Source organism: Salvelinus alpinus, chromosome 18 (genome assembly GCF_045679555.1).
Source record: "Salvelinus alpinus chromosome 18, SLU_Salpinus.1, whole genome shotgun sequence".
Classification (NCBI taxonomy): domain Eukaryota; kingdom Metazoa; phylum Chordata; class Actinopteri; order Salmoniformes; family Salmonidae; genus Salvelinus; species Salvelinus alpinus.
Genome location: NC_092103.1, coordinates 32,878,364 through 32,892,919, shown reverse-complemented (window position 1 = coordinate 32,892,919; position 14,556 = coordinate 32,878,364). Strand labels below are relative to the sequence as shown.

General features: G+C 46.3%; 1 pseudogene; it reads right to left on the bottom strand.

The window, feature by feature from the left end:
- Nucleotides 1–5,507: 5,507 nt before the first annotated feature.
- Nucleotides 5,508–6,645, bottom strand: LOC139543442 (E3 ubiquitin/ISG15 ligase TRIM25-like; annotated as a pseudogene).
- Nucleotides 6,646–14,556: the final 7,911 nt, after the last annotated feature.

The window sequence follows — 14,556 nt, the reverse complement described above, 5'->3', positions numbered from 1 at the left end:
ATCTTTATGTTGTCAATCAAAGCAACCGTCATCTGAATCATCTCATGTGACAGACAACAATTTATTGGCACTCATCATGCATGACTAATCAATCCTGATCAACATCCAATCTCCAATCAGACACTGTATTCATCAACTATGGGTTTTTGTCATGTCTTTATCAGTCAGAGACTGTCCTTTTCTGCTAAAGATGAAAGATGTTGTCTATTAGTATTCCGGCTGCTTTGTGTATTTACAACTCCATTACCCGTATACCACTTTTATTAGCACGGTTGGTCTGGAACTGAAATACCCAATTACTGTATCTAAGCCCTGTGCTAGGGGATTACCTCTATCCACCTGTCAGAAAAAAATCTATAATATGATTGTAAATGGATTGAATGAAAATTTCTGAAATATTTTTGCTATTTTCATAACCAGAATTATGGGCACAGTAGCTGGCATGGCATGAATGGGATGGGTATTGATGAATACACAAGTTGAAGGTGTGTTGAGGGTTGACCCCTCACTGGCCAATCAGAACGTGTTCCATGGCTAAATATGTGGTTGTTTCAAGTTAAGGATCCATCCCTTTTTTTTTCTTTTTTTCTTCCTAAAATGACATACCCAGATCTAACTCCCTGTAGCTCAGGCCCTGAAGCAAGGATATGCATTTTCTTGGTACCATTTGAAAGGAAACACTTTCAAGTTTGTGGAAATGTGAAAGGATTGTAGGAGAATGTAACACAATAGATCTGGTAAAAGATAATACAAAGGAAAAACAACCGTTCTTTTTTTGTACCATCGTCTTTGAAATGCAAGAGAAAGGCCATACTGTATTATTCCAGCCCAGGTGCAATTTAGATTTTGACCACTAGATGACAGCAGTGTATGTGAAAAGTGTTAGACTGATCTAATGAACCATTGCATTTCTGCTCCAAATGTTGTATCAAGACTGCCCAAATGTGCCTAATTTGTTTATTAAGCAAGCTTGAAATAATTTGGATATGGGTTGTGCATGACTCATTGGGGTTTATTATTTGATTTTTATTTTGATGTGGTGCTTTGAAAATGTAATAATACACATATTGAACCTTATGTATGTTGCCTTGGTGGAGTCATTTACTGTTTCAATTTAATTTAATGCATGAGAAAGCATATCCTTATACAATAACAAAAATCTATAATCAATCCATCTGAAGTTACTACCCTAGTTGTCATCACCCTAGATAGTTTACAACAGGGATTCTTATTGGAGATGTCCTTCACACCTGACATCCCATGCTGTTGAGATATTCTATGTTAGGTAATATTGTGAGAGTCAAATTCGAGTCTGGTAAGAGGGTTACACATATAATTAATCATTAAATGCATCTCTTCCCAAGCATAGGAATTGTTCTAAATAATCTGGGCACCAATTGGGTTCTTTAACGTATCATATACATATGTGGTAGCTTGATGAAGCGATGGCTCAGAGTAAGAAGGCTGACATACCAACAGAGGATGTATTAGCACCATCTTCACCATCCAGCACAGGATATCATGAATGTTCATCCTAAAAATTGTCAAAGACCCCAGCGACCCCAGTCATAGACTGTTTTCTCTACTACCGCATGGCAAGCGGTACCGGAGTGCCAAGTCTAGAACAAAAAGCCTTCTCAACAGTTTTTACCCCCAAGCCATAAGACTCCTGAACAGGTAATCAATTGGGCCGACCAACCAGTGCTCCTGCACATTGGCTAACCGGGCTATCTGCATTGTGTCCCAACACCCGCCAACCCCTCTTTTTACGCTACTGCTACTCTGTTCATCATATATGCATAGTCACTTTAACCATATGTACATGTACATACTACCTCAATCAGCCTGACTAACCGGTGTCTGTATGTAGCCTCGGCTGATCTTGGCCTGTAGTTGTCACCTTTCTGTTCCCCTCAGACAGATATACGTTTTTATGTGCTGTGTTCAGGTCCAGTGTGAACTGACAGGAGTCTGAAAGAAGAGCAGAGCAGAGACCAATGAGGGGAATTAGAACAATACAAGTTCTAAGTCAGATAAAGATAGCCTATCTCCTCAAGCTGATGTCCGGGAGGGCTCTCACCTGGGCTACTGCTGTATGGGAACAGCAGCTGGCCATATGCGTTAGCCTGGAGGGATTCGTGGCAGAGTTGAAGAAGGTTTTTCACGCCCTGTTCTCCGGGAGAGAAGCTGCCCGGAGGCTAATCCAGCTTCGGTCCTGCAGTGTGGCTGACTAAGTGGTGGATTTCCGCACATTGGCAGCGGAGAGTGCTTGGAACCAGGAAGCACTGTTTGATATGTTCCTGCACGGCATCTCGGAGGTGGTCAAGGATGAGCTTGCTGCTCGTGAGTTACCTACGGATCTCGATTTCCTCATCGCTTTGACCATCCGAATCGATGGGCGACTACAGGAACGACAGAGGGAGAGGAAATTTGATTTTGCACGGACGCGCAGGGATCCCACCTCCGAGTCAACCCAGAAGCTCCCGGCGGTCTCGTTGCTAAGAGGACCCGAGGGTTGCATATCTGCCCCGAGGGCTGCCGTAGACGGCCGAATCACAGCTTCCAGAGCCTATGCCACTAGGCAGAGCTGGGCTGCGGGACTCTTGGTAATTTTGTGTCCTCTTGTCCTCTAAAGAAGCTAGGCTCACCGGTAGGAGCAAGGACTATATGGAGAATGTTCCTGCTTCCCCTGCTCGCACCCTTTTAATGCCATTCTGCTGTGGGGAGACCAGTCCAAATCTCTCAGTGTTCTCATTGACTCTGGGGCCGACGAGAGTTTTTTGGACGCTACCCTGGCGTCCGAGCTGAACATCCCCACTCAGCCCCTCTCCATTCCCATGGACATCAGAGCCCTGGACGGGCGCTCTATAGGCCGAGTCACCCACAACACCACTCCCATCCACCTACATCAAGTCCCCTCTGATTCCCGTTGGGAATTCTCCTGGCTTCAACGACACAATCCCCTCATTAACTGGTCTACTGGTGCCATCATGGGCTGGAGCCCGTTCTGCCACGCCCATTGCCTGAAGTCAGCACAACCTGTCCCGGAACGCCTTCCTGGGGGCTCGGAAGGTGCCCCGGACCTCTCTGCCATTCCCGCGGAGTACCAGGACCTCCGGGAGGTGTCCAGCAAGGCCCGGGTCACATCGCTTCTGCTGCACTGACCCTATGACTGCGGGATTGACCTTCTCCCTAGCACCACGCCACCCCGGGGACATCTGTACTCTCTGTCGGGACCGTAGACCAAGGCTATGGATACCTACATTGGGGACTCCCTAGCTGCTGGATTTATCCGTCCCCCTTCCTGTCCCGCCGGTGCAGGCTTCTTCTTTGTGGAGAAAAGGACAAGTCCCTGTACCTGCGCATTGACTACCAGAGACTCAACGACATTACGGTTAAGAACCGTTACCTGCTACCACTCATCTCCTCGGCATTCGTGCCACTCTAGGGGGCCACTGTGTTTTCCAAGCTGGATCTACAGAATGCCTACCACCTGGTATGGATACGAGAGGGGGACGAGTGGAAGACCGCCTTCAACACGGCCAGTGGCAACTACGAGTATCTGGTCATGCCCTTTGACCTCACCAATGCCCCTGCTGTGTTCCAGGCTCTGGTGAATGATGTTCTCCGCGACATGTTAAACCGGTTCGTCTTCGTCCACATTGATGACATCCTCACCTTCTCCCGCTCCCCTCAAGAACACCTGTTCGACGTCCGGCAGGTCCTTCAACGCCTTCTGGAAAATCAGCTGTTTGTGAAGGCGGAGAAATGCGAGTTTCATCTCTCCACCATCCCCTTTCTGGGTTACATAATCTCTGCTGGGAGTGTTCAGATGGATGCCAGGATGGTGAGAGCAGTGATGGATTGGCCTCAGCTTACGTCATGGGTGCAGCTGCAACGTTTCCTGGGGTTCACCAATTTCTATCGCCGCTTTATCTGGGGTTACAGCACCCTGGTTTCCCCCCTGTCAGCACTCACCTCGCCCAAGGTTCCGTTCACGTGGTCCCCAGCTGCTGACCGGATGTGCCGCGACCTCAAACATCGCTTCATCACAGCTCCCATCCTAGTTCATCCGGACCCATCTTGTCAGTTCGTGGTGGAGGCAGATGCTTCAGACGTCGGAGTGGTGGGTATCCTGTCCCAGCGTTCTGCCCTTGACCTCAAGATACATTGCTGCGCCTTCTTCTCCCATCGCCTCAACGCCATGGAAAGGAAATGCGATGTGGGGAATCGGGACCTTCTTGCTGTTTAGATGGCTTTGGAGGAATGGAGGCACTGGCTGGAGGGGGCGGAACATCCGTTCATCATGTGGACTGACCACAAGAACCTGCAGTATCTCCGCACCGCCAAGCGCCTCAACTCAAGGCAATCCAGATGGGCTCTGCAATTCACACGGTTCAACTTCTCCCTCTCGTACTGGCCAGGATCCAAGAATGTCATGCCGGATTCACTGTCCCACCGCTATAGCCCCACAACTACTACCCCAGAACCCGAGACCATCCTTCCCACCTCATGCCTGGCGACGGCACTCAGCTGGGCAATAGGGAAGCAGGACCGTAGGCAGCAGAGTTCCCAGCCAAACCCGGGGGGGGTTGTGACAACCGGATGTTCGTTCCCGACACCGTCCGCTCCGCTGTTCTGGACTCCTCCAGGTTGGCCTGCCAACTGGGCGCCCGTCATACCCTGGCCTTTGTGCGACAGCGCTTTTGGTGGCCTACCATGGTCCCGGACGTGTCCGCATTTGTCGCCGCTTGCAACATCTCAATGGTCATTAGCCCCTCTGCTGTTCGTCTTCTGTTGACCCGTACCCTTCGTATACACCCCACCTTTCATGTGTCCCGTATCAAGCCCGTGTCTTACAGTCCCTTGTCTTCCATTTCCAGACCCACCCCTCCTCCCCGTGTTGTTGATGGCCATCCTGCGTACACAGTGAGATGCCTCCTGAGGGTTCGACCACGAGGTAGGGGTTTCTAGTACCTGGTTGACTGGGAGGGTTATGGCCCGGAGGAGAGGTGCTGTGTCCCCGCTAGAGACACCCTGGACCCAGCCCTCATCGCCGACTTCCACCGCCGGCACCCCGGTCAACCAGGTATGCGCCCAGGTAGGATGTCAGGTGGCGCCCCTAGAGGGGACGGGGTACTGTCATGCCCTGATCTGTTTCACCTGTCTTTGTGCTTGTCTCCACCCCCCTCCAGGTGTCGCCCATCTTCCCCATTATCCCCTGTGTACTTATACCTGTGATTTCTGTTTGCCTGTTGCCAGTTCGTCTTGTTTGTCAAGCTTACTAGCATTTGTCCTGTCAGATCCTGTTTTTTCCCAGCCTCTCTTTTCTTGCCCTCCTGGTTTTTGACCTTTGCCTGTCCTGACCCAGAACCCGCCCGCCTGACCACTCTGCCTGCCACAGACCCTGAGCCTGCCTGCCATCCAGTACCTTTGCTTCTGTTGTTGTAATTAACATTATTACTTCTACACATTCTGCATCTGGGTCTTACATTATCCTGATATAATCAGTCTATTCCCTCTCTATCTATAGTTGTAGCCCAGCCAGACTGTTCTCCATAGTGGATTGGAGAGTAGCCTCTCTCTCTCTCTGGTTGGCTGGAGGAGGGAAGTGAAATGGTGCATCACCACTGGTCAATAATAATACTCACCTTGAGAGACTCCACAGCCTGTTGGAACTCCTTCAGCACCTTCTCTCTCTCCTGGACTCTCTGCTGGAGCTTCTGCTGACTCATCCCCAGCTGACTCTGTGGAGGAACACTATTCATTGAGCTATCAATTTTTGTGTCCAATAGTTCACTTGTCACCATAGCACACAGTTGATTGAATGATTATATGTTCTTACTGTACATGACATGTATCACAGAGACTGAACGTTGGACTCAAAAGAGCATTCAGGATGATAATGGAGTTTGACTTTAGAAGAAGCTGATCGATTTGGATAATTTATGATAATCATATTTCTTCTGCTGTGAGTCGATTTCATTTCAATAACGATGTTTCTTGATCTCTCCTATTCAAACAGCCTTCCTACTGTTTAACAGAGTCACCAACCAGTTGTTCTGGTCTAACCTGCTTCTCTGCCTCTCTGCTGCAGCTGACATTGTATCATGGCCATTATGTTCATCCATCACACACAATAGACATGCACTGTTGATCCGTACGGCAGTTTGTCATGATGAGAGCCGATCTTCTCCTGTAACTGTATGGTGGCTTTGACCAGCTTGTGTTTCTTTAGTCCAGGAACATCATAGTGAAGTTGGAGGTGAGTCTCACAGTAAGACACCAGACATGCCAGACAGGACATGAAGACTTTCTGCTTTCTGGTCCCAGTGCAGAAATCACACGCCACATCTCCAGGTCCAGCATAGCACAGAACAGGGGGAGCAGCCTGGAGTCCTGTCTTCTTCAGTGTCTCCAACACTTCAGCCAACATGTTATTTATCCTCAGAGTAGGCCTTGGAGTGAAGGTCTGATTGCAATGAGGACAGCTGTAGATGCCCTGATCATCCTGGTCTCAGTAGCCCTCAATACAGCTTCTACAGTAACTGTGTCCACAGGGAATAGCCACCGGCTCCTTCAGTAGTTCCAGACAGACAGACAACAGAACTGGTCCTGGTCCGGTAGAACTCCCCGCAGAGCCATTTGGACTGTTGTTGTTCACTCTCACACAGACAGATGACACAGAGATCAGTTTTGTTTCCTCAGTAGAACGTTCGTGGGAGGGGGAGAGAGAGAAATATAGAGAAACTAGAGGGGGAGAAAGTGCGCATGTGTGTGTGTGTGTGTGTGTGTGTGTGTGTGTGTGTGTGTGTGTGTGCGTCTGCTTCTGCCTGTTCTCAAACATTAGAACAACACCAACATCTGCTTACGGAGTGCAATAAAAATACTGTCTCAGTGCCTGCATTATAATCTGTATTATTGTTCTTTTTAGAGATCTAAATATCAGAGCTGTTTTTCTTTTTTAGAGATAATGTAATGTTCTTTTCTGGACTGGGTTTATAGGCAAAGGCGGAAAACATCTCATTATTCATTCTAAATGCACAGAGTAAAACAGCCCATAAAATGCAGATTGCATTAATCATTAATCACACAAACACACCCACACATACATGCGCGCACGTACGGACACATGCACACACACGCACACACACACAAATGACTCCTCCTGGGTAGAAAACAGAGGGAATTGGCCTGATTATTCCTCTCTGTCTTTTGTTCTCCTTCAGTTTCTAATCCTCCCACTCCTTTTATCTCTTTCATACTCCCACAGTCTCAATATCCCTCTCTCAGTCTGTCTGCTCTCTCTCTCTCTCTCTCTCTCTCTCTCTATCACTCTGTATCTATCTATCCTTCAATCTGACTCCCTCTCTCTTTAGCTCTTTTCAGTGCTCTCTCCTGGTGTTTGAAGAGACAGCATATGACAGAGAGCAGACCTAAACTATTAACTAGAGATTCAACCTGTCAGAGAAGCTTTTCTCCCCACAAGCAACAGGAAGGCCTACCATGACTGCCACGCTGCCAGACTCAACAATTACATTCTCATTCAGCTCGGTCTGGATTTTCTGTTTAATCAGTAACCAAATTGCACCTGAATCTGTCAAGCAAATACCATCCTTCTCAGGCCTTTATAAGAGGGAGAGAGAGAGGGAGAGAGAGAGAGGGAGATAGAGGAATAGGAATAGGGAGAGAGAGGGAGAGTGAGGGAGGGAGAGAGAGAGGGAGAGAGAGGGATCGGAATAGGGAGAGAGAGGGGGAGTGACGGAGAGAGAGAGAGAGATGGAGAGAGAGGGATCGGAATAGGGAGAGAGAGGGGGAGTGACGGAGAGATAGAGGGATAGGAATAGGGAGAGATAGGGGGAGTAAGGGAGAGAGAGAGAGAGGGAGAGAGAGGGATCGGAATAGGGAGAGAGAGGGGGAGTAACGGAGAGAGAGAGATAGGAAGACGGAGACAATCCATCACAACTTTTATTATTTCTCAGCCTTTCTCCTCTCCCCCTCTCTTTCACCCCCCTCTCCTCTTTGTCTCTGGGTGTGAACATGGGGAGAAGAGAGAGGTATTGATTGCCAAGGACTTTGTGTCTAATCCAACAAAATGGCCGCCTTAGATGAATCTGCAGCCAAAGTCTTTGACTCAACCGTTATCATCTAACACAGGTCATTCTACTATGCTTATAGCTGCAGCCTCTGGCACCAGAACCGTGTAGCTGGGTTCTAATAGTATTTGACATCTTTCAAGTATACTCGTAGCATTTGCTGTAGCCTGTCTGGAGTGCCAGATCGGCAGGATTTGCCCTTTTGATACTGTTGTATTGATTCTAGTGCACCAGGCAAGCCCAGCGTTGTAATTTGCTATTATTTGTTGTTTTTTTAAAACCCAGGTCTGCAGAGCTCCAGGTATAAGCCAGCTGGTGATCAGGTACCTGTGGTGGGTTGTGGTAGGATGTGGTTTATAGAGATCAAGGTCATTCATTAGACCATGGCATGCATCCCATGGTAACCTATTCTTTATATAGTGCAATACTTTTGACCTGGGCCCATAGGGGTCTGGTTAAAAGCAGTGCAATATATATAGAAAAAGGTGCCATCTGGGATGCAGCCGCAACCAATCTCTGTAAATACACTGTAAATAGACTTCCTTCCTCTAGAATCAACTGAATATAGAAGCTTATGAAGAGGAAGGTGTTGCCCTCTTCCTGAATTTATATGACATAATTACATTTTCTAAAACATTCCAGGGGGGAATTATTTGGTCGGAAGTTTACATACACTTCGGTTGGAGTCATTAAAACTCGTTTTTCAACCACTCCACAAATTTCTTGTGCATGACACAAGTAATTTTTCCAACAATTGTTTACTGGTAGATTATTTCACTTCAAATTCACTGAATCACAATTCCAGTGGGTCAGAAGTTTACATACACTAAGTTGACAGTGCCTTTAAATAGCTTGTAAAATTCCAGAAAATTATGTCATGGCTTTAGAAGCTTCTAATAGGCTAATTGACATCATTTGAGTCAATTGGAGGTGTACCTGTGGATGTATTTCAAGGCCTACCTTCAAATTGCCAGCAGCATACCACCCTGCATACCACTGCTGGCTTGCTTCTGAAGCTAAGCAGGGTTGGTCCTGGTCAGTCCCTGGATGGGAGACCAGGTGCTGCTGGAAGTGGTGTTGGAGGGCCAGTAGGAGGCACTCTTTCCTCTGGTCTAAACAAAGATCCCAATGCCCCAGGGCAGTGATTGGGGACACTGCTCTGTGTAGGGTGCCGTCTTTCGGATGGGACGTTAAACGGGTGTCCTGACTCTCTGAGGTCATTAAAGATCCCATGGCACTTATCGTAAGAGTAGGGGTGTTAACCCCGGTGTCCTGGCTAAATTCCCAATCTGGCCCTCAACCATCACGGTCACCTAATAATCCCCAGTTTACAATTGGCTCATTCATCCCCCTCCTCTCCCCTGTAACTATTCCCCAGGTCGTTGCTGCAATTGAGAACGTGTTCTCAGTCAACTTACCTGGTAAAATAATGGTAAAATAAAAAAATAAAAAATAAATAAAAAAAACTCAGTGTCTCTTTGCTTGACATCATGGGAAAATCAAAAGAAATCAGCCAAGTCCTCAGAAAAAAATTGTAGACCTCCACAAGTCTGGTTTATCCTTGGGAGCAATTTGCAAACACCTGAAGGTACCACGTTCATCTGTACAAACAATTGTATGCAAGTATAAACACCATGGGACCACGCAGCCGTCATGACTTCTGCCGAAGTCGGCTCCTGTCCTTGTTCGTTCGGCGGTCGACGTCACCGGCTTTCTAGCCATCGCCGCCGCTGTATATGCTGTTTCGGTCAAAAAACTGACATTTTTGAAATGTCACACTGACAAAACATGTAAGGAAGAGTCCATGCACAGTAAAATACCCCATTTCCAAAAGCTTTATTTCCAAATGCAGCAAATGTACAAGTTACTCAGCATCAGCATTCTCATCATCTTGTCTCAGGTCTGGGTCAGGCCATAATATCTCATAAGCGTCACACATTATGTTTGCTCTGCCCAGACAGCGTGGGAAAAATGCCTTAGAAAATCCTGGATAGACTCCACAGGCACATCACCACAAGCGTCCAGCATTGCCTCCAGGAGGTTTTGCTGTGCGTAGAGGTTACGGTCATACACTCTCCACCGCCATGCTGAGAAGAATTCCTCAATTGTATTCAGAAATGGGGAATATGCTGGCAAAAAAAGAACGGTGAACCTGGGGTGGTCATTGAACCAGGCGCGAACCAGAGCAGCCCAATGGAAACTCACGTTTTCCCAAATGACAACATATTGGGATTGCTCTGGTTGCCCTGCTCCTCTTCCTGTTGAATAATGTTATTGTGCAGCTATTGAAGGAGTTGTGCCGTGTTGTATGGACGCACTTTGACATGGCGGTGGAGGACGCCACGATTGCTGATGGCTGCACATAGGGTTACGTTCCTCCCCTCTGGCCAGGAACTTGTATGATGGCACGGTGACCAATGATGTTCCTCCCCCTTTTGCGCCTTTTTGTCAGGTTGAACCCTGCCTCGTCGATGAAGGTGTACTCCTGTGGGTCAGCCATGGCATCCAGCTCAGATTCTCTACAGAAGATGTACTCCTGTGGGTCAGCCATGGCATCCAGCTCAGATTCTCTACAGAAGATGTACTCCTGTGGGTCAGCCATGGCATCCAGCTCAGATTCTCTACAGAAGTAAAAAAAACATGTTTTTTTACTGTACTACAAATACAGTAGTGTACTACTGTACTGGAATGAAAGATTGTGTACTGCAATTACTGTAACACAGTTACTGTAACACATTACTGTATTTATATGCTGGAGAGATGGGCCATACTCTACATACCGTAAAAATTCTGTACAGTATAGCAATTACCTGCACATATTGGAATCGTTACTCCTTAACTCTGTTTGAATTCCTTTCAAAAGGCAGTATAGCAATTACCTGCACAATTACCTGCACATATTGGAATCGTTACTCCTTAACTCTGTTTGAATTCCTTTCAAAAGGCACACGGTACAGCTGCTTTGTCCTTATGTGGTTCTTCTGAAAGACCCAGTCAATGGTGGAAGTGTTGATGCTGTCAATTCCTTGGAAGACTATCTGGTCTTCAACTATTTGGGTTTGAATTTCCCTCAAACGGATGGCATTATTGGCAATCACCGTAGTAGTATCCTGTAGTATCCTGTATATGTCCTTGCCGAAAAATCTAAGTTTATCTAACTCTAAATCTATCTTTTTGCAAAAACATGCTGGAAAATGTGGAAGCTCACATGCAGCTGTGTCTCTCTCCCTCTCTCTCCCCCCAGACCACTCCAGATCCACTTTCAGGGCTTTTAGCAAGCAAAACACCATGGCTGCAAACATCTGTAACCATTATACAGACACACACACCAGGAAATAACACCATCCTGATTCTCAGCTTCAGTCATAGCGCTGAATGGTAGTGTGGCTCTGTAGCTGTGCAGTGCAGTTAGTTCTGGAGGAAGCAGAATTAGATATTCTCTCTTTGTCTCTCTCTCTGTTCTAGGCCGTCATTGAAAATAAGAATTTGTTCTTAACTGACTTGCCTAGTTAAATAAAGGTAAAATTAAAAAAAATAAAAAGAATTCACCAGAGCAGTCTCCTGCTCAGCTGTGAGAAGTCTCAGCTGAGAAGTCTATGGTCATCCATTACTGTGGTACAAACTACACTGAGAACAAAGTGGAGATTCAGTCTATATGCACTACAACATTATATGTATCACAGTAAAAAGGCAAATTACCTGTTTTCCTTTCTGAAAGTACGGACAATGAATGCAACTGTGTAACGGCTTAGGTTGGGTTCCACTAGCTGTCCAGCTTCTCTCATAGTCCTCCCACGCATGAGCACATGATGAACTAGGGTGGCACGGATTTAATCTGAGATGACCTGTCTTTGTTGTTGTTGTTGTTGTCCTCTTCCTCTCTGTTGTCTTGCAACTTCGGCATTGTTAGGATCCATTGTTCCAAAGCACATGGACATGCCTCTAGGCCCTATTTATTGATCCTGCAATTCTGATTGGTGTGTTAACAATTTTGACGCTTAGTGTTTGCACCTGGAGAAAGGTGTGCTCTTTGAGGTTGTGATAATTTTAGTTAATTATATTTAGAGTATGTGTTTGGTGAATGAATTTATAGTGCAATGAATGATTTATTTGTCCACTTTTTTGTAAGGTTTTGCAGAAAGAGTTTTGAATATTGAAAAGTGGAAACAGGTGAATAGTGTTTACGGTTATGGGAAACGTGTGTGTGTTTTTGGGAATGACGTAAGGGTATGGATTTTTGTGCTACAGGAACCAGTATTTGTGTTCAAGCAATCGAGAAAAACTGTAAAAAGGGAATCCTTCAAGGTAATTTTGTCCAAAATCAGGTTGTAGGTTTGGAGTTTTGATTTGGAGTGAAGGTTATGTTGCGGAGGGTAGTATCCTGTATATGTCCTTGCCGAAAAATCTAAGTTTATCTAACTCTAAATCTATCTTTTTGCAAAAACATGCTGGAAAATGTGGAAGCTCACATGCAGCTGTGTCTCTCTCCCTCTCTCTCCCCCCAGACCACTCCAGATCCACTTTCAGGGCTTTTAGCAAGCAAAACACCATGGCTGCAAACATCTGTAACCATTATACAGACACACACACCAGGAAATAACACCATCCTGATTCTCAGCTTCAGTCATAGCGCTGAATGGTAGTGTGGCTCTGTAGCTGTGCAGTGCAGTTAGTTCTGGAGGAAGCAGAATTAGATATTCTCTCTTTGTCTCTCTCTCTGTTCTCTCTCTACAGTTAGTTCTGGATAAAGCAGAATATACATTCTCTCTCTTTGTCTATATTGCTGTTCTCTCTCTGCAGTTCTGGAGGAAGCAGAATAGACATTCTCTCTCTTTGTCTCTATTGCTGTTCTCTCTCTGCAGTTCTGGAGGAAGCAGAATAGACATTCTCTCTCTGTCTCTATTGCTGTTCTCTCTCTGCAGTTCTGGAGGAAGCAGAATAGACATTCTCGCTCTGTCTCTATTGCTGTTCTCTCTCTGCAGTTCTGGAGGAAGCAGAATAGACATTCTCTCTCTCTGTCTCTATTGCTGTTCTCTCTCTGCAGTTCTGGAGGAAGCAGAATAGACATGCTCTCTCTTTGTCTCTATTGCTGTTCTCTCTCTACAGTTCTGGAGGAAGCAGAATAGACATTCTCTCTCTTTGTCTCTATTGCTGTTCTCTCTCTGCAGTTCTGGAGGAAGCAGAATTAGAAAGTATCTCTGTTTGCTTTGTTTCTTTCTCTCTGTTCTCAATTCAATGGGCTTTATTGGCATGGGAAACATGCGTTTACATTGCCAAAGTAAATTAAATAGATGTCTCTCTCTGCGGTTAGCCCCGGAGGAAGGAGCAGGAGGTGTTGTGATGGTTGAGCTGGATCATAATGATAAGCATTTCACTGCACCTGGAGCATGTTGTTGCTCCTGCTTTAACATCTGCTAAACTGTGTATGTGACCAACAAAATTTGATATGAGTTAATGTGTTTATCTGGGATTGAATGTGAAACCTGGTTTAATATGCCGTCTCCCGCAGAGTGGGGAGAGGAGTAAAGAGCAACCAGCGGAAGAGACAAAAAAATACTGAGAGAGAGAGAGAGAGAGAGAGAGAGAGAGAGAGAGAGAGAGAGAGAGAGAGAGAGAGAGAGAGAGAGAGAGAGAGAGAGAGAGAGAGAGAGAGAGAGAGAGAGAGAGAGAGAGAGAGAGAGAGAGAGAGAGAGAGAGAGACTGGAATAGGTACAGAGACAGAGGGATAAGAATTGAGGGGAAAAGGAGGGGGGGAGCGAACGAGTGGTGTGCAAATGAAAGCGGGAATAAGGAGAGGTAAAATGGGCCTGTGTGTGCGTGTGCGTGTGTGCGTGTGCGTGTGCGTGTGCGTGTGTGTGTGTGTGTGTGTGTGTGTGTGTGTGTGTGTGTGTGTGTGTGTGTGTGTGTGTGTGTGTGTGTGTGTGTGTGTGTGTGTGTGTGAGACGGAGAAGTCTGTCACTGGCCACGGGCTGTGTTTGGTACACTAACACAAGCACAGTCATCTCCCTCTCCCTGCTCCGTTAGCAATGTGGGTCAACACACAAGTTAACTTCCCTATCTTAGTACATTCATTGCACACTGTATTCTTACCTCCAATCAGTAACAGTTTGTTATGGTATAAAGAATATACAGACAAGCGTTCATGTTTAATTTAAGCAACATTTATTGTACTTATCAATGTTATGAATGAGCGAGCTGTTTGTTTGTTCTGTTCCTCCTCTCCGTCGCTTCCGCGTATGCTGGGATAAGGACCAGAGCTACTGCAACCGGGCTGGCTTTGTAGTGCCTGTCCCGAATGGCTCGTTCATGTGAATGGGCGTATTGGAAGACACCAAGTCAGTAGTGATGGGATTTTGTAAATGTGTTATATTGTGTTATATTGTATCATGATGAACGGATTGCAAAAGTGCAATGTATATAATTGATATGTCTCTTTGTCAGTTCAAAGGGGAGGGGGAGG